The sequence below is a fragment of the Ursus americanus genome, chromosome 5 (genome assembly GCF_024610735.1).
Source record: "Ursus americanus isolate L20-20 chromosome 5, mUrsAme1.1.p, whole genome shotgun sequence".
NCBI classification, from domain to species: Eukaryota; Metazoa; Chordata; class Mammalia; order Carnivora; family Ursidae; genus Ursus; species Ursus americanus.
In genome coordinates this window covers 65,141,353-65,158,535 of record NC_142131.1, presented here as the reverse complement: position 1 = coordinate 65,158,535, position 17,183 = coordinate 65,141,353, and the positions used below count along the sequence as shown (strand labels likewise).

General features: G+C 39.2%; 2 long non-coding RNA genes across 2 annotated transcripts in view; both read right to left on the bottom strand.

Annotated features, from left to right (window-relative positions):
* Positions 1-11,384, bottom strand: part of LOC123790408 (uncharacterized) — a 238,605-nt gene extending 227,221 nt beyond the window's left edge. Inside the window, exon 1 of the long non-coding RNA XR_006779076.2 lies at positions 11,074-11,384. This is a non-coding gene — a long non-coding RNA (uncharacterized LOC123790408). The remainder of the gene's footprint in view (positions 1-11,073) is intronic.
* A 562-nt stretch (positions 11,385-11,946) lies between these two features.
* Positions 11,947-17,183, bottom strand: part of LOC123790406 (uncharacterized) — a 299,132-nt gene continuing 293,895 nt past the window's right edge. The window contains exons 5-6 of the long non-coding RNA XR_015724592.1: positions 14,184-14,262; positions 11,947-12,088 (exon numbers count right to left, since the gene is read on the bottom strand). This is a non-coding gene — a long non-coding RNA (uncharacterized LOC123790406). The remainder of the gene's footprint in view (positions 12,089-14,183; positions 14,263-17,183) is intronic.

Below are 17,183 nucleotides of genomic sequence, written 5' to 3'. Positions count from 1 at the left end.
ATTCGATATGAGATGCCATAATATAAGGAGAATTATGAGGAAAAAACAGGAAAAATGAGGAGGAAGAGGGAAGGACCCCAGAATGGAAAGATACCTGGGCTCAACACCTTATTCAGATGGTTGGGATTTCAAGACAGTCAAGTAGCATAAGCACATGAATCCTCAGTACATAAGGAGGTACCCTCTGTACGGTGGTGGAGTGGGCGGACAGATGGTCCATGTTATTCAAAAGGGCAAAAGTGAGGTCAACATCTGGGAATTCCAGTAGGCAGAAATTGAAAGAAGGTAAAAAAAAAAAAAAATTTCTAACAGCAAGAATTAAAAACAATTATTCAAAACAGCAACTTATAAGAAAAGAATATTCTAGTGGAGGTGGCATCCTGATGCAGTAAAAGGAATTTCCACAAAGAACAAGTCATTGGACAACAGTCCATCTATGTCCCAAGTTGTAGAACAGGACGTCTATGCCCCTTGGGATTCAAAAATGTCTGAAGTTCTCTATTTTCACAATAAAAATATCAACTCTTTGAAGAGGAATAAATTCTCTTAATGGTATGTTTGTGTCATCCATGCAAAAAGCTAATTTAACCTTTTATTCTAGTGAATTTAACCTTTTCATGTTCCTGGTCAAATTTCTGTTAGTACACAGCTTTATTGATGTAAGGTAATTTTGCCAAGAATTTGGTTTATTTGGTTAATCTACCCCTCTGAGTTGCAAAAAAGAATGCTAAGAACTTATGTATGTTTAAAGTTCTATAGAGTTTACTGTTCCTTTTCATTTGATTAATAATAACATTGGAAAATAGTTCTTTCACAAGAGCTAGAGACTGTGAATTTTTGTTTCTATTATAAGCATGGACTCCTTGTTACAAAATGTTAAGGAGAAGAGTTTTTTGAGTTTGCAGAGATGAAGTCAGGTGTCTTTTAGTACTTGCCAATAATACAAGTTTGAGCAGCAAGGGATGAGTTATTCCTCACTGAAAAATGGAAGAGAAATGTCCAGTGTAATTCCTGTAGGATGGCCGAACAGAGGATAATATTTTCATTCATCTGTTAACTGGTTCATTCATTCATATACTATGTGAGTGATACTCTGTGTCACAGTGAAGAGCATGGGCACTGGAGCCAGCTTGTATGGATGGAACTCCTATCTCCACCAAATGAGAGGTTTGAAACTCTAGGCAAGTAGCCTCATTTTCTTGTACTTCAGTTCCTGCATTTGTGAAGGATGATAATGATGCCTACTTCCTAGGTTGTTGTGAGGATTAAATGATGATAGATAGATACATAGATATATACACAGATACATACAAAGATAGATAGATACATAGAGAAAGATGGATAGATGGATAGATGATGGATGGATAGATGGAAAGATAATAGATATCGATAATTACAGATGACAACACACTTACAGATATATAGTATCTAGAACAAAGACTGCCCTTTGTGCCGTCTAAGTATTAGCTGTTACTACCGTGTACCTGGGCTGGATGCTGGGGATACAATATTAAGAAAATGAAAGGTACTTTAATATAATACAAGGTATGATAGGTCAAATTATGGAATTCTACTTAATCCTAAAAATACAGGGAAGTTTTTGAAAGATTTGAAATGGGCAAGCTAGGGTCAGTTTTGCTTGTTTTTAAGATTATTCTGGCTGCACCGAGACGAATGGATTGACCAAGGAAGAGGGGAAGGTTTCCGAAGAATGGACACAGAGAGACAAGTGCAATGTTATTAAACGCCAAAAGCAAGTACAAAGGAAGGCTGAAATTTTCTAATTTTCTTTTCTGAAAATGTGGTGTGCTTGCGTTCGTGCGTACATGCGCATGTCTGTTGGGGGAGGTGAGGCTGTGGTGTGTATGTGTGTGGGCGATGTGATTACATCATCGGCGGAAGCCACTCTGCCTTTGGAGTTGCGGTAAGTAACATTCTGACCTTTCCAAAGCTTCTAAACCTAAGACTTAATTTCCTCTTTTCGTAAAACATGGATTCACAGCATTTTGGAGAGAACTGAATAAAACTGCGTGTGAAAGAATTCTTAACTCCAAGGCACAATATAAATGTTGCTGTTGTAATTATGTCCGGGATGTGGAGAGGGGAACTAAATATCAAGGTCTCTTCTAGGATGTTTATTTTACCAAAGGAGAGGCGTAAAGATGGAAATGAGATATCATAAGGCAAGAGAAAGTGGTGATTAATATCTGTGGTTACAAACCGAGCTTCTCGTGTAACAACGTCCTTCGTCTAGAATGATGTTTCATTCATCTCTGACGAAGTGCTCCTATATCTAACTCCCCCCCCTCAGGATTTTGATTTCCACAATTTTTCCCCCAGTGGGACAGTGATCAGAACATTTTTTAGCTTTCCCTCCCTATCTTCTTAGCGTCACATCCCTCTTGAACACAACTTAAATTCCGTGTTCAATCAATATCATCATTCCTGCACATACGCCTAACCACCATAGACACAATGACCCCCCTTCATCATACTTCCCTGGAAAAACCTCAAACCCAGCTAAATTCGATTATCCACATGGGCTGTTTCTGCCCATGAGAGGTGAATATATGAAGGAAAACAAAACCACAGTGACCGGATTCATTTTATAATCATGGCCAGGAACTACAGTCCTACTATACTTCTCTCATTCTTCTAGACTACTGACCAATGTTCTCTAATTGTGCTAAATCCAATAGCCACTTTGCATATTACTATTTAAGCAGCATTTTACATTTTTACATTTAGCAGTCTACTCAACCTGGAAAGTTTAGGTTTGGTCCTAGTTTGGGATTTCTTCTCTTATGGTCACCTTGTCCTGTTGGCCACCTGTGTGAAGCAACGACCTCCTTCCAACATAAACGCATACACACACAGGCACATGAATCCACACAACAGTGTACACATAGACTCATAAATGAGGTCTGATCCCTCTTATCCTACTTGATTTTTCCCCCAAAGCCTATAACACCATTTGTCATACTATATTCATTTGTTGATATTCATCTCGTACCACTCAAATATAAGTTTCGCAAGGACAGGGACTTTATTTTATTCATCATTAAATCCCCAGAGCCTACAACAGTGTTCAACATTTCATAGGCACTCAACAAGTTTTATCTGAATGAATAAATAAATGAGGGAAATCAATATTTAAATTTAAGAAATTTCCCAGAAGATAAAAATAGTTGTTTAATTAGCAATGACAAATCAAACATGTTAACAAGCTATGATATAAATATTCCATATATGTATTTATTCATTATTCAGTAGTATTTATGACTTGCTTGTTCCCAAAAATGATCTGAGGCAACTGATATGTATACAGTATTGCTATTTATAAACTCAGTACAGAATATTCTCTCTGTCCCTTATGAAGGAAAAAAAATGTGGCTTAATTGCTTTTATAAAATATGAGTAAACCATTAAAAAGGGAAAGGGAACAGGGTAATAACGCTTTCTTCAAACAGTAACTGATGAAAAATTTGTTTGTTTTTTTATATAATTAAAAAAACATACAAATGGGGAGTGCCAAAGATAGGGGATATTTGAGTTAATAGAAATCAAGAGGTTTTTTTTTTTTTCAACAGTTAAGATATCAACCGAGCCTAAACTCTCTTATCTTTTTTTTTTTTTTAAGATTTTATTTATTTATTTTAGATAGGGACAGCCAGAGCAGAAGGGGCAAAGGGAGACGGAGAGAGATTCTCAAGCAGACTCCCCGCTGAGCTCAGAGCCCGATGCAGGGATCGATCCCAGGACCCTGAGATCATGACCTGAGCTGCAACTAAGAGTTGGACACTTAACTGACTGCACCACCTAGGCACCCCCTTTAAAAAAAAAAAAAAAAGATTTTATTTACTCTCTTCTTTGATATACCTAAGCTTCTTTCCAGTTTTACTAACTCAAAAGATGATTCCTCATATGCCAAATACACTATTGAAATTTGCATCTTCTAAAAAACAAAAGTTGGGGGCGCCTGGGTAGCGCAGTCATTAAAGCGTCTGCCTTCGGCTCAGGGCGTGATCCTGGCGTACCGGGATCGAGTCCCACATCAGGCTCCTCTGCTATGAGCCTGCTTCTTCCTCTCCCACTCCCCCTGCTGTGTTCCCTCTCTCGCTGGCTGTCTCTCTCTGTCAAATAAATAAATAGAATCTTTAAAAAATAAAAAAAAAAATAAAAAACAAAAGTCATCCTCAAGTATTTACTGTTATCATTTTGAAACAGGTTTGCCCCAATTCTTAAATGTCTAAATTGGTCAAGACATGTTGTCTCTCTACCTACTCTTATATGTCTAATATAAGTTCTTACCAAAAAAAAAAAAAAATAGAGATATCTTTCCATTTCTGTTAAGAAAGTGATTTTCATGATGAGATTGGCTAGAGTTTGGAATGAGTTTTCCAAAGAAGTGGAGAAGGCTTCAAGGCCATTAAAATAAAACCATTCAAAACAGTGGGGAATGTACTCTACCAGGAGGGAAAATGCTGTCCAGATCCCTGGAGGCTGCCGCCGAGAGCTGAATAGGCCTTTTCAATCTCCAGCCTTTATGATTCCAGGTAACTATTCTGAGAATAGATGAAAGGAGTGGGTTTTTATTCTATCCATGTTGAGCTCCTATTAGCCTCTTGAGGAAATAGGGGTTTTGCGGAAAGTGTGAGTTTTCTAAGTGTTACTGAAATGTCCTTGTTTAATTTCCTTATGAAAAGGCAATCTAATAATAGCTACATCTCCTAATATTAACAAAGCTGCAAAGTTACACAAGTCAGAATAATTTTCCTCTGCTTGGATGGCAAAATCCTTCAATGTCCTTGTCTCTCTTTTCCCAATGTGCCACCCCTTTTATAGTCGATGTTTGCTCTTTAATATTTGATTTCACATTTGATTCCAGTCATCCTGATACAGAGCTGCAGTGGGAAGTGGGAACATTCAAAAGGGAGAGAAGATATGGCTGCCACCCTACCATGAGCAAGTCCACTGAACTGTAAATCTACCCTACATTTAATTACTCAACTAGACCGTGCATGGATAAGGTCTCCCGAGTGTTGGCTATCAGGAGTGATGGAGTCAGCTTGCAGTAATAAGCTTTTCTACAGCTAAAGCCAAAGGTTAAAAGTAGACATAGAACTTGACGGCAAGGATTGTTTTTAAATAGCTGCAAAACTCAAAGAATAACAGAACCTTCTTCTGTATGAATTCCTACGTTTCAAAACCTTAAACTGAAATGGGGGAGTTTTGTAGAAAAGACCGGGTCCCCTCAAGCAACTTTACAAGTATTCGGGTCAGTAACAGGGGTGGAAAGCCCACCCTCCCCACACCAACGTCTACCACACGCGCAGCATCATTAGCTCATGTTCGTGTAATGAATAGCAAAGATAATTGCACTTGTGAGATGAATCAGCAATTCCCCATTAGAGCAGCAAAATAACACTGTTTTCTTTCTGAATCACTGTGGAAGGCAAATGGAAAAGTGACAAATAGACTTTGTTCTCCATCACCGATGGAAGGGGAATTCGTGTTGGGAGCCAAATTTCCAAAGTAAGGCATACAGGGCTTGCCAGCAAAACTGTTCACACCCCCACAGAGACCACAAACCCTGCAGCTGTAATTTCAGAAACACACGTGTGTATAAATCAAGTAATTGCACACCTAACTATCCACTTGAGCCTGTGTGCCTGGATTTTTTGCAGGTGCCCGGGGCACTTGTGCTATTTGGCTTTGAAAACAAGGTTTAGTGTAATTGACAGGATATTATCAAATTCAAGCTGACTTGTATGGGCAAGTCTCAAAATACAAGGGTGGCGTGAGGAATCCAGCAGCACTTCTGAATGTTCTCTATGTGTGTTCTGCAAGGTCCTTGCAGCTGACTGAACGCTAAACAACCGAAAGAGACAAAATGAAAATGTCAGTTTTGCTCTAATTCATGAAAGGATGTTTCCAGAGCATTCAACGAAGCAACATCATTTTGAAACATTCCTGCCATTTACAGAAAGAGAGAGAGAAGAAAAATTGAGCAAGTATTACTTTGCTTTATATAATGATGTTTTCAAAGGGGATGAGGGGTTGCTTTGGGTCTGTTGGCCAAAGGAACAAACAGACCGGTGTTTCCGTGTTCCAGCTGGCAGAAGCCCCAGCAGACAACCATGGAGCAGGCTGCTGGCTGCCCAGGAAAGCGAAACTCACTACCACATGGAATCTGCCTGCAGGCTGAGCTTGTGCTCTAATTTTTCCAGGAAAAATTCAGGTCTTTGGGCCTTTGAAACAGGTGTCGTTGCTACTCATCCTCTACAACTGCTTTACACGTTCCAGTAAAGTAAGATGAATGGGACCAGTTCATCCAAAAATGTGGGGCAAGTCAACAAAAGGCATTTCTGCGATTTTCACCTCGAGAGAAAGAAAACCATGGCATCTGTTTCACAGAGGATATTTAAACCACCAACTTCTCCTTTACCACCACCCCACCAGAAGTTTACAGATTTAGCTTTGTTGAGTACACACATATACATGTGAGTATGCAGTATGCACACACACACACACACATCATACAACCAGCAAATTCCTAATGGAACGATGCCAAAACTCACTAGCAAATAATAAGATGCTGCAAACGGTGTCTCCCATGTGTTAGATTACTTCTAAAGCACCTAGCGTTCCTACTGCCACACAACAGGGAATTAATGGACCTTCTCAATGGAGCATGAGAAATTCGCCTCCGCATTCTTGGCATCTGGTTCCTATTTTACCATTTAAAATAAAGAAACAGAATCAGAGGTAATATGGTAACTACAGGTAAAATCAGTCTTACAAGTGTGTCCCATAAGGATGATCTTTCTTTTTTTTTTAAAGATTTTATTTATTTATTTGATAGAGAGAGACAGCCAGCAAGAGAGGGAACGCAAGCAGAGGGGTGGGAGAGGAAGAAGCAGGCTCCTAGTGGAGGAGCCTGATGTGGGGCTCGATCCCGGAACGCCGGGATCACGCCCTGAGCTGGAGGCAGACGCTAACGACCGCGCCACCCAGGCGCCCCAAGGATGATCTTTCTTGAGACAAAGTCGGTAGTCAGCGAGACCAAAGAAAAGAGAACTCCATGCAAGACTTTTTCCCCAAAATGTGCGCAAAGTCCCACTGGTCCATTTGAGCAAAAATTTCCAGTAAGTCTTGTTTTCATAAAGTAATTATTAAAGAAACCCATTATATTTGGATGTAACGTTAGCCAAAAATAACATTTCAATATGACAGCAACAAAATTTAACCCTTCTTCTTTTTTTTTTTAATGACTTACAGATTTTTTTATTAACACTTTATCAAAGGCCTGGTTTTGAGACTTTTAGAATTGGCATGCTCCTTTTGCTTGTTATCAGGGAACTTTAAAATGTATAAGGTGTTTATGGCCTATTAAAGAACCATTAGGCCATAAAAATAATCTGCCTGTAAAAACAGTGAGGGAAGGTGAAATGTGCAATGTATAAACTACAATCTCATCACCGTATAAAGGCTAAGTAGGAAAAGCTATTGATTTCTTTCCCATCGAACAAACACGATATATTTCAGATGTATTAATAGGCTAAAAATAAACTTCAATCTTATACAAAGGAAAGAGGGAAAGTAATACAAGAAAAAGAACGTCAACCACCTACCCTATATTTGAAATGATGGCCATGTGTATTGTGGGGGGGGCGCAAAGGCCTGTGGGATTATGATCATTAAATTCCTTGTTTACTTAGACTCGGCTACGTTTGTGAAGACATCTTCTGGACAGCAATAAAGATTTATAAGTCAGATTTTTCAAATTCCAGCTAAGTATTTAGCATTTGTACACCGCAAAGTACAATTTCTGAAATTGGATTGTAGTTTTTGAGCCCCCCACGGGAGAGAGTTTTGAGACAACAGGGTAGTGCACTGGGAATAAGGAGAGGACATGGGATGGGGGGCTCAGCCTTGTGCAGAGACTCACTACCAGTACCAACCACCTGTGTGAATTTGGGAAAGATTCTCACCTGTTCTGCATCAAGTCTCCACATCTTCAGAGTGGAAGATATTACTAAACTATCAAAATGTAACTATTAAATAAAATAATACATCTAAAGGACTCTGCCTGACACAAAGAAAGTACTTGATATATTTCATCAGTTTTTATTATACTATTGCCTGGGTCCTTAGACAACTGTGATCTTGGGCGTGTCCCTTTAGCCTCTCTGGCCTGTTTCTTCTGTAATGATGGGATTGCACTATGGTCCTTCCCAGTCCTAACCATTTCTGACTGTATAAAATCCTATGCTCTAAATTGGATCAGACCTTACAGTTTTTGAGGGCCAAATGCCAGACCAATCTCCTACATCCACTTAAGGTTGACAACTTCTCTGTGTGGTGATAACAGACCTAGTCCTTGGGAAGGCCTCTAGGTTGTGCTATTCACTGTTCAAACATAAAACATCTCCAAAGTAATAAATTCCACCTTTGGGGTAAAAATATTGGTGTATTGTCAAGATATGAGGAGCATAACAAGTTTTTTGGCACCAACAGTTAAAGTAATAATTGCAGTTAAATAATTGTTAATCATAATTATATGATAATATAACTATATTGTTATATGATATTATAAACTAGTTTAGTAATGATTACATATTATAGACTTAGAACTTGAAAATGACTTGCTTTAAATTATATACTTTGGAGAAGAATCAAGTTTACTCCTATAATAATGTCACCTTATTTTAATTTGGTGACAACTTTCTCAAGAGAATCTTGGAAAAACCAAGAATACTTTGCTCATGCTAATGTATGTATTAAACGTTTTGTGTCAAGGAAACAGGTAGTTCCTAAGAGGAAACTTATGACATTATTCTAATAATTTTAAAGGGCAAATGAATCAATGAATAGACCTAATAAAATATTGATAGAGTCCATTCAATATGATTAAAAGTTAACTGAAAATGTTTGCCCAGTTAGAGTCATAGAGACAAAATAGAGACATGTTCTAAATCCCTCCAATGTCTCTGCATTCCATGCCCACTAAAACGTTCTATTAATATGTTTTATTAATTTTATAGTTCAAGATACTTCTTTAAAAGCCATGGTTTATTTGTAATAAGATTCTAACCCTATTACTCTCAAGCTATTTTTCCTACAAATAATTCACAGGAGTTTCCTAAATGTCCTTAAAGAACATGTAAAATTATTACCTACCAGAAAATCGTGCCTAGGGAAATAGAAAAGGACTCATGAATGCCCTACACAGTGAGATAAATTCAGAGATAAGCATCCTAATCTCATTATTACTAATTTGCTTTATTCATATTATTCTTTTTATTGTCTAGGCCAGTTCTCCAAGAAAGTCCTGGGAATAACCATCAGCAGTACATTGGGACTTGTTAGAAACACAAATTCTTGTGAGGTCCAGAAATCTGTATTTTAACAAGTCCTCCGAGTGCCTTGGATAAATGCTAGCTTGAAAACTGCTGGTGAAGAACACAAATTAAATCATAGTATTTTAAAATATTGAACAAAGTAACTCACTGGAATTCAAATAAAAATTTGGAGTAAAATTTTTAAAAAATACTTTGAACAAAGGAGGCAAAAAATAATTTTGCATCCTAATTATTTTATCTATATTATAAGAAGTCCTTACTATTAATTGTTAAATATTACATTAGCAAAAACTGTGAAAAGCAATGTCATTCAGTGCTAAGATTAAAGAAAAGCAGGCACTCATATATTTTTGAGGGATGTGTGAAAAGCTTAAAATAATTTTGTAAAGTAGTCTGGAAATAAACTACTTAAATAAACACACATAAATCCTTTGACCCATGCATCTCATTTTGGGAAAATAACACTACCAAAAAATAAAAGTGTCTGTTATGTAAAGTTGTCTGTGTAAAGGTATTTACGGCAACATTGTTTGTGGAGGCAAAACCACACTAGAGCAAAAATCACAAGCAATCTGAAATCCCAGGGGTAAGGAAATGGTGAAATAAGTCAGGATATAGTCATAGGATATGATTCAACTTTCAGAAAAGATGGGTAAGTGCTACCAATACTGTTAAGTAAGTAAAAAGAAAATGGAAGAAATTCACGGAATAATATGTCTAGTGTGTACCCATATATATCACAAGGTACTTCAACAGAAAACCTTGAGCTCTGTAGACTACCACAGTAAAGGCTTGTATCTTTCTCACACAAAACCCATGCCGATCAGGAGACCTCCTCCATCTCAACGTCATGCCACCCAGTTCCTGGAGCCTTTAAGATTGCCCTGGCAGGGCCTCAGTCCCAAGGTGACACATCACTTCCACTCAGACTTCACTGACCAAGATTTATCACATGAACCTTGCTGATAGCAAGGGAGACACAGAGGCTAGTCAATGAGTGCTGATTATCTCTTCCACCATATATTTTGTATAGCTTTGTATGAACACATCAAATTGTTAAAATAGTTGCTATTGAAGAGCGATCATAGAGAGGAAGATAAAGATTACGAACATTTCTACATATAACATTTAACTTGTAACAAGAAGCGAGTACCGCCTTTATAAATGAAATAAAACTGTATTAAAATCAGGGATGTTTGTATACACAACCACCTTGACACCATACACACATAAATCTACAGATCACGCCTGCTCTGCGACCAGCGAAGAGGGAGAGTTTGAATGTAAGGGCAGGAAAAGGAAAAGTCAGCCACTGTGTTTCAGGTTCCTGGGATGACAAGAGGGGATGGGACACAACATACAAACTGAAGAACTGATCTTAATAAAAGAAAAGAAAACTCTTCTATGGTACTAAGAGGAAACAAATATAGCAGGGCTACAGTTAGAGGTGAGCTTGCATCTTTGATGTCTACAACATGAGAAGTTATCTCTCTCAGTGCTCCTGTGGTCTCTATAAAAGAGAAACCAAGGTTTTCTGTTGAGTGTGAAGGAGTAAAAGGGTTTGCTGGTAGATCAGACAGTGTCTGAAATAATGGTTGTAAAGGATGGAAAACAAGTTGGTCGGAGAAGCTTATCACCGATACCAGTGTAATCAGCACAAATGTACTTCCCCAAATTTCATCAACAGCTTTCTTCTTTCAGAACTTACCATTTGCCTCCAAAACCACTACTCCGCTCCCACTGTCATGGCTGCAGAGCCTCTGAGTTGGCTATCGTTCACGGTGAAACCCAAGGTCAACTCCATAGCTGGTACACCTCACATATGATGTAGTCCATGCTCTTACCCCGAATTTTCTATATTTGGGTAAAATAATATACTGCAAGGATAGGATCGGCTTCCAGAGCACCCACCAAGGAGCCAGGTGGGTACGCCAAAGTTCAAGACAATTGTCTCTTGTCACATGAAACCTGACCAACGGGAAACAAGAGATGGGATGGGGTCAGGCAGATGAGTCTCATTTCTTTCTTCCTTCTATTTACCACTAAGTGTGTAGCTTCTAGTCGAAGCACATATCAAGAAAACATGCCTGCTGAGCGCCCTGATGTGTCTCTTCAAAACTTATCAGGAAGTGGAGCCCAGTGTGATGGTACATCACATGTTACTGCTCTCGAGGTATTTCCTTTATTGGCTTTTCTTTTTGTTGACCCTTTTTACCTCAGCTTGACTAGCACAAACACAAAAATCTCCACCTTTACCTTTACTTAGGCTCAGCTTTTAATAAAACTGGACTAAAACAATTGGTACAGGAAGTGGCTCCAAAAAAGGGACGCTCAGAATGGGAACTTGGTGTTGAATTGTTCATTTGTGTAAAACCAACAGAGACCCTATTGGTGGGAATTGGGGTGGTACTTAAGTTTTCACCTATGATTAATAGGAATGACGTGCGTATAAAAAGCAAGGCATTGGGAAATCACTGGTTGTGGCACTTAATCAGTATGGGAAATATGTTAATATAAAAACGTGCATTACAATAACAACCCTAGAGACTGTGCAAGACGAAATGGTAGGTGTAGAGCTATCCCGCCCACTCCCCTCAAAGCGGAGCACGTTTTAAAAGCCCAATTACCTGAGTGGTAGCTTTAAAGGAGACCCTTATCTTTGTACCTGCAGCAGACCGTACTGAGACTCAATCCCAGGATCTGGTTAATAGGTGACAGAGCTACTGTGGATACAAAATATGCAGCTTTCAGATGTCTTACATTAGAGTCAAGGTAGCGGGAAGAAACAGCGGGACACTGAGATCGGCAATGGGGTATTTTGGGGGGCAAACCCAATAATCTTGAAAGCCCAAATAATACTGGCCCATCTTTACTAGGAAAAACAGCCCCGTCCCTAGAAAGTAAAGAATGAACTCAACTGAAGAAGGTATGTTGCATCATGAGGAAGGTTATCTGAAAACATGGCCCAGGCATTCCTTTTTTGCCAACTCTGGGGACTAGAGCTTTTTTCACTGACTCTCTTGGCTTAATCATCCAGGACATGAAGACTAAACACCGCCTTTGAGGCTAATTGGACTCTTCAAGAGAGGAGGAAGGGCATCGCCAGTCTTACACACAAAATAGAAGAGACCTGGATTTAAGAGAGGATTCAAGAAGCTGATGGAGGTACAAGTGGGAGACTGTACGCCCAAAAACCTCGTTCCCCTCTGCGTTAGTCAGGGGTTCGTAAGGAAATAACTACGAGATAGTATTTGACATTATGGAATTATGGACACTGGTAAAACACTGTAAAACTCGTCTTCATGTCTGATGTTGGAACTGGAGGGCAGGCAGAGAAGGAAGACAGATGCAAAATGGAGAGAGTGGGAAGCCACTGAGACCCATGAGGACAATCTAAACCCCAACCTTGATGGAGCAAGTGTCCTTAAGGAGAAGCCAGTGCCTTTCATCAAGGAACTAAACACACACTTGGCCCAGAAGTGAAAGTGAAGGAAAATCCATAGGACGGAGGAATACTTGTAGGCAGGGAGTGGAGCCAGGAGATAAGCAACAACATATGTGAGCTATAAAATCTCCTGCCCCAACCTTCTGAGTATAAAATATAAAATGGCTGGTGCTTTACTTCTGTCTTTTTATATCTCACGTGAAAATGTCCTTTGTGGCCCATCTAAAAGGAAATCAAAAGGAAGAGGAATTCTGGGAAACGAGTGAAGCTGACACATTACAATGCCACCATACCCTCCTTACATTCCTCTGATTATTACTTTTTCAAGAAAGGACTACTTGCCTCCTGTACTGTGCCATGCCCACCACTGTGGCCTTTGGCAGGTTTCCCAGGGTAGATTCTGAGCACGGGGCCGATGTGGCTCCCCATCCCACACACTGAGCTATCCATTCTAAGCCACCTCTTCTTCTAGCCCTGAGTCAAATGCCATACCTTAGTGCTCCCTGAACATCCACTGAAGGGCAAGCAAACGCACCCCAAAAGTGCACGGGAAATGGGAGATAAAAAGGAACTGGATGTGCCATTTTCCCTCTGTTCTCCCTTCCACGGACTACTCTGAAAACAGATCTATAGAATGGAAATACCCTGCTGGCTGAGAGAACATGCCTGCTGAGGGACAAGACTGTGTCACTTCACAGCCTACATGAAGCAGGCCGGCAACATGATAACTCCTTACATTATGTTGTTTTACATGTGTTCATGCCTCACTTCCCAGCTTTTAAATCCTCACCGTCATCCGCATTAAGAACAGTATACTAATCCTTGCCTCAAGCTCTGTGCTCTAGAGAATCTGGAAAAATAAAAAAAATAAAAAAATAAAAAAACAAGAAATTTGAAGACCCATTTGAGGCTGTGGGTAATGAGTGAAAAACCATCTACTTAACTTAGATGATTTCTAGGTTCTACCTTCTTGTCAAGTGTAAACACAGAAGAAAAAAGACTGGTTTATCCAGAGCTGGGTTTTGTCAAAGCCTTTGTGAAAAGACAAATATGCCACATCCCATGCTGGTTGGCAGTGAATGACATTTTAGACAGAATTTTTTTTTTCTTACATCCTTTCCAAATGTTCTGTCCGTAAAGACAAATTCTGATGGAAGAAGAAGAGCAGGGTGTCCTGGCCTTTATCAGAATCTAGGGAGCAACATGGACATAATCGACCCTAAAGAGAAGGAAGCACTGTTCCAGGGGGTTCGATGCTGAAATGGAAAGGTTTTTTAAAACTTTCTGCTTCCTCACTATTTTGCCCAGGGTAGATTTGCATGTTAGCACAAGCATATTACAGACTTTTATTGTTTTCTTAACATTTAACCTACCTTCTGATTATAAGCAGAGCACTTCCGGAAGATTCACTAGGATTTTCAGATCCAAAAATGCCATTGCGATATATGAGTGCTATATGAGACAAAGTGGACGTATAAGACAATAGGAGAAATAGCGGAAGCATTTTTCTCTACATTTTAATTAAACCAACATTTATTGAGCATTCCTTATAGGCACATATAATGGATAGCACTGCGTATATAAAAATGAATTAGGACTGTAATTTTAGTATAATGTGATGATGAGTGCTGTGAAAGAGGAAAACATGAAGGGCTATGACACGCAAAGCATCTATTCCCAGGACAGTGAGAGGACTTCTAGAAGAAATGACAACTACTACCTGAGGTTTGAAGGGTAATTAGGGGTTACCCCGGGAAAGGAGGGGAGAGGAGGGTTTCACAATGACCTTTGATGTGTGTTTATCACATCACTTACTAAGTAGTGAAATACGCTCCCAGAAAAAAAGTCTTACACATCACCTCTCACACCTCATTTCTTTACCTGCTTTACTTCTCAAAACAAAAGGACCAAAGAGAACAATTCCTTCATTTGACTGGAACAGAAAGACGCTGTCACAGAGCAAAAAGTTAGCAAACTTGAAGCTTTTCAAAACCTGGAATGGATTTTAAATTTAAATACATGCGTTTATATTCTAGTTGGAGCTGCTTTTCACAGATGTAGAGTTTTTTTTTTTTTTTTCAAGTACACTTATTTGTAGCCCAAGTAATTTCAATAGCTAAATGTACTTCTGAAACCTCAGGAGGTGGGATGAAAGACAGAGAGAAACAGTGACAAAGAGTGAATGATTTGCCCTTATTTACATATTGAAAAGTTTGCTTCAGGATTCCTGGTATATTATCAGCACTAAGTCCTTTTTTTTTTTTTCCTCTCATAAGAATGAGGTCTCCTTCTGAGTCAGACAATAACATCAGCCAGGCCGTTGTTCAAGACAACAAGGCACTTCCCACAATGCAACTGGAATTTTACCTGCCCCAGTACTTCCCCATGGTTAATGACAGACACACAAAGGAAGCCAGCCATGTGCTATCTTCTGGTCCTGAAAGCTGATTATTACAAGTTATATAAAACCAACTTGGTGAGATATGTCTTTTGTCTATTATTTTTGCCCTTTCATTTTCTTTTCAAGTCTTCCTTTGAGTCCTGAAGACGAACTTTTAACAAACCACATTTTCCATTCAATTTTGCAGGATTTTTCTAATTCCTGCCCGAGCATTCACAGAGGCAATTAAATGAATACCTTTTAACCTTTTTTGAAATCCATCTGAATTATGCAGAAGTATTAAAAAAACAAAACAAAACAAAACCTTAAACCTTAAACCATAGCAGGTTAAAACATCAGGGCAAGTCCTTGACCCAGGAGAGATTATTCTCATTTCGTTTTTATGTGGTCTACACATTAGATCATTCCTCCTCCTGCCTCTTTCTCCTTATGTTTGGTCTGTATTTCCCAGTGACTCTTTGAAGCATCTAGTCTAGGACAAGATGATCATTGTTAGCAGGTGCAGGCTACTCTTGGCAGGACGAGAGAGTAGAGAGTGTGCACTGCCTCTTCTCGGACTCCACGCCTTTGTGATCAAAAGTTAAATGGGAGCCTCAGGCTTTGGGATGGTCCTACCAAACTCCTTCCTCACCTCAACACCAAATTCTTTCCACCACTGTACTCATCAGACTTTTAAATATTGTTCACATCAATAACAAGCAACACCAGCTTAAAACCCATCCCATCAGACTATCCACTGCCCTTCATTCTTCTGATCACCCCAAAGTCACCCTTCCTATTCTCTGAAGACTTTATCTACTGCTCACTGGTACTCTCTCCATTACTACCTCTTAAGCCATTCTGGTCCCAATTTTACTTGTTGTCCTTTAGCAATTTTTAATAGACCCACATTTTACTCTTAAAAATGTTCCCGTTTGGTCAATAAGTTACACAGTCACCTTGGTCATGGTCTTAATTACTGGTGTTGGTGACAGGCAAATAGATGATTTTTTTCATCTCCAAACTTCATTTCTTATTTCTTCTTCTTTGATGATATTGCCCTATAGCCTACCATGATTATTCATTCCCAAGACCCTACCCTAAATCTTGTCATTACCAAACACTAAATCCCCTCCTCCCAAATCTTAATTTCAGTCTTCCCAATCTCTAGCATTTCCTATCCTTTCAAGTCACACACATTACTACACCAACCACAACGATTCTTTCTCCCTATCCCTGCTCACAGTTCTTTGCTTCTAAGAATTTTTCCTTTTCTCTCACTCTTGGATGCCCTCATCTCTCAACATATGCAGCTTACCCTAGTAGGTCATTAAAATCCCTCCACTGCATATGCCCATTCTGGTTTCACCCACCCTTTTTCTTATTCCCTTGGTGAAACAAAACCTTAGTTTAATCTTAGTTAAATTAAACGTAGCCTTAGTTAAGTTCCATTTTCTGCCTACTTGACACCTGTACCTAAGTAGGTGAGTGAGGTAAGAAGTTGAGAACGGACACACATATACATACACAGGCTCAGACACCTTCACACTCACCACTGGAACCATGCTGACTGTATATACTGGAATCTGTCATCGCTTTAAATGGGCCCGAAATGCTATCTGGCAATTTCACTCTATTTCCCCAGACCATTCACTCTCCTGCTCACCTAGATGATTCCCCGCAGTCTCCCCTGTACTCAAATTTTGAAATGCTCCTCCCTCCTCCCTCTCTCGGTTGATGAACTTGCTTCTTATTTCCATGAAAGAAAAGAAGCAATCAGAAGTGAACTTCTGCAAGTTCTATTGGCTCCCTGCATTTGTGTCCAAATGCACTGCCTTCTCTCTCCCAATCTCTCTTTTTAAAAAACATTTTACAATCTCTAGAAAAGGCCAACGCTTTCAATTATCTGTTAGATCTCACCCAATGACCAGTAATACCAGATCTCACCCTTTCTCCTAAGTAGAGAAAAGAAGGGGAAAAAATAACATTTTAA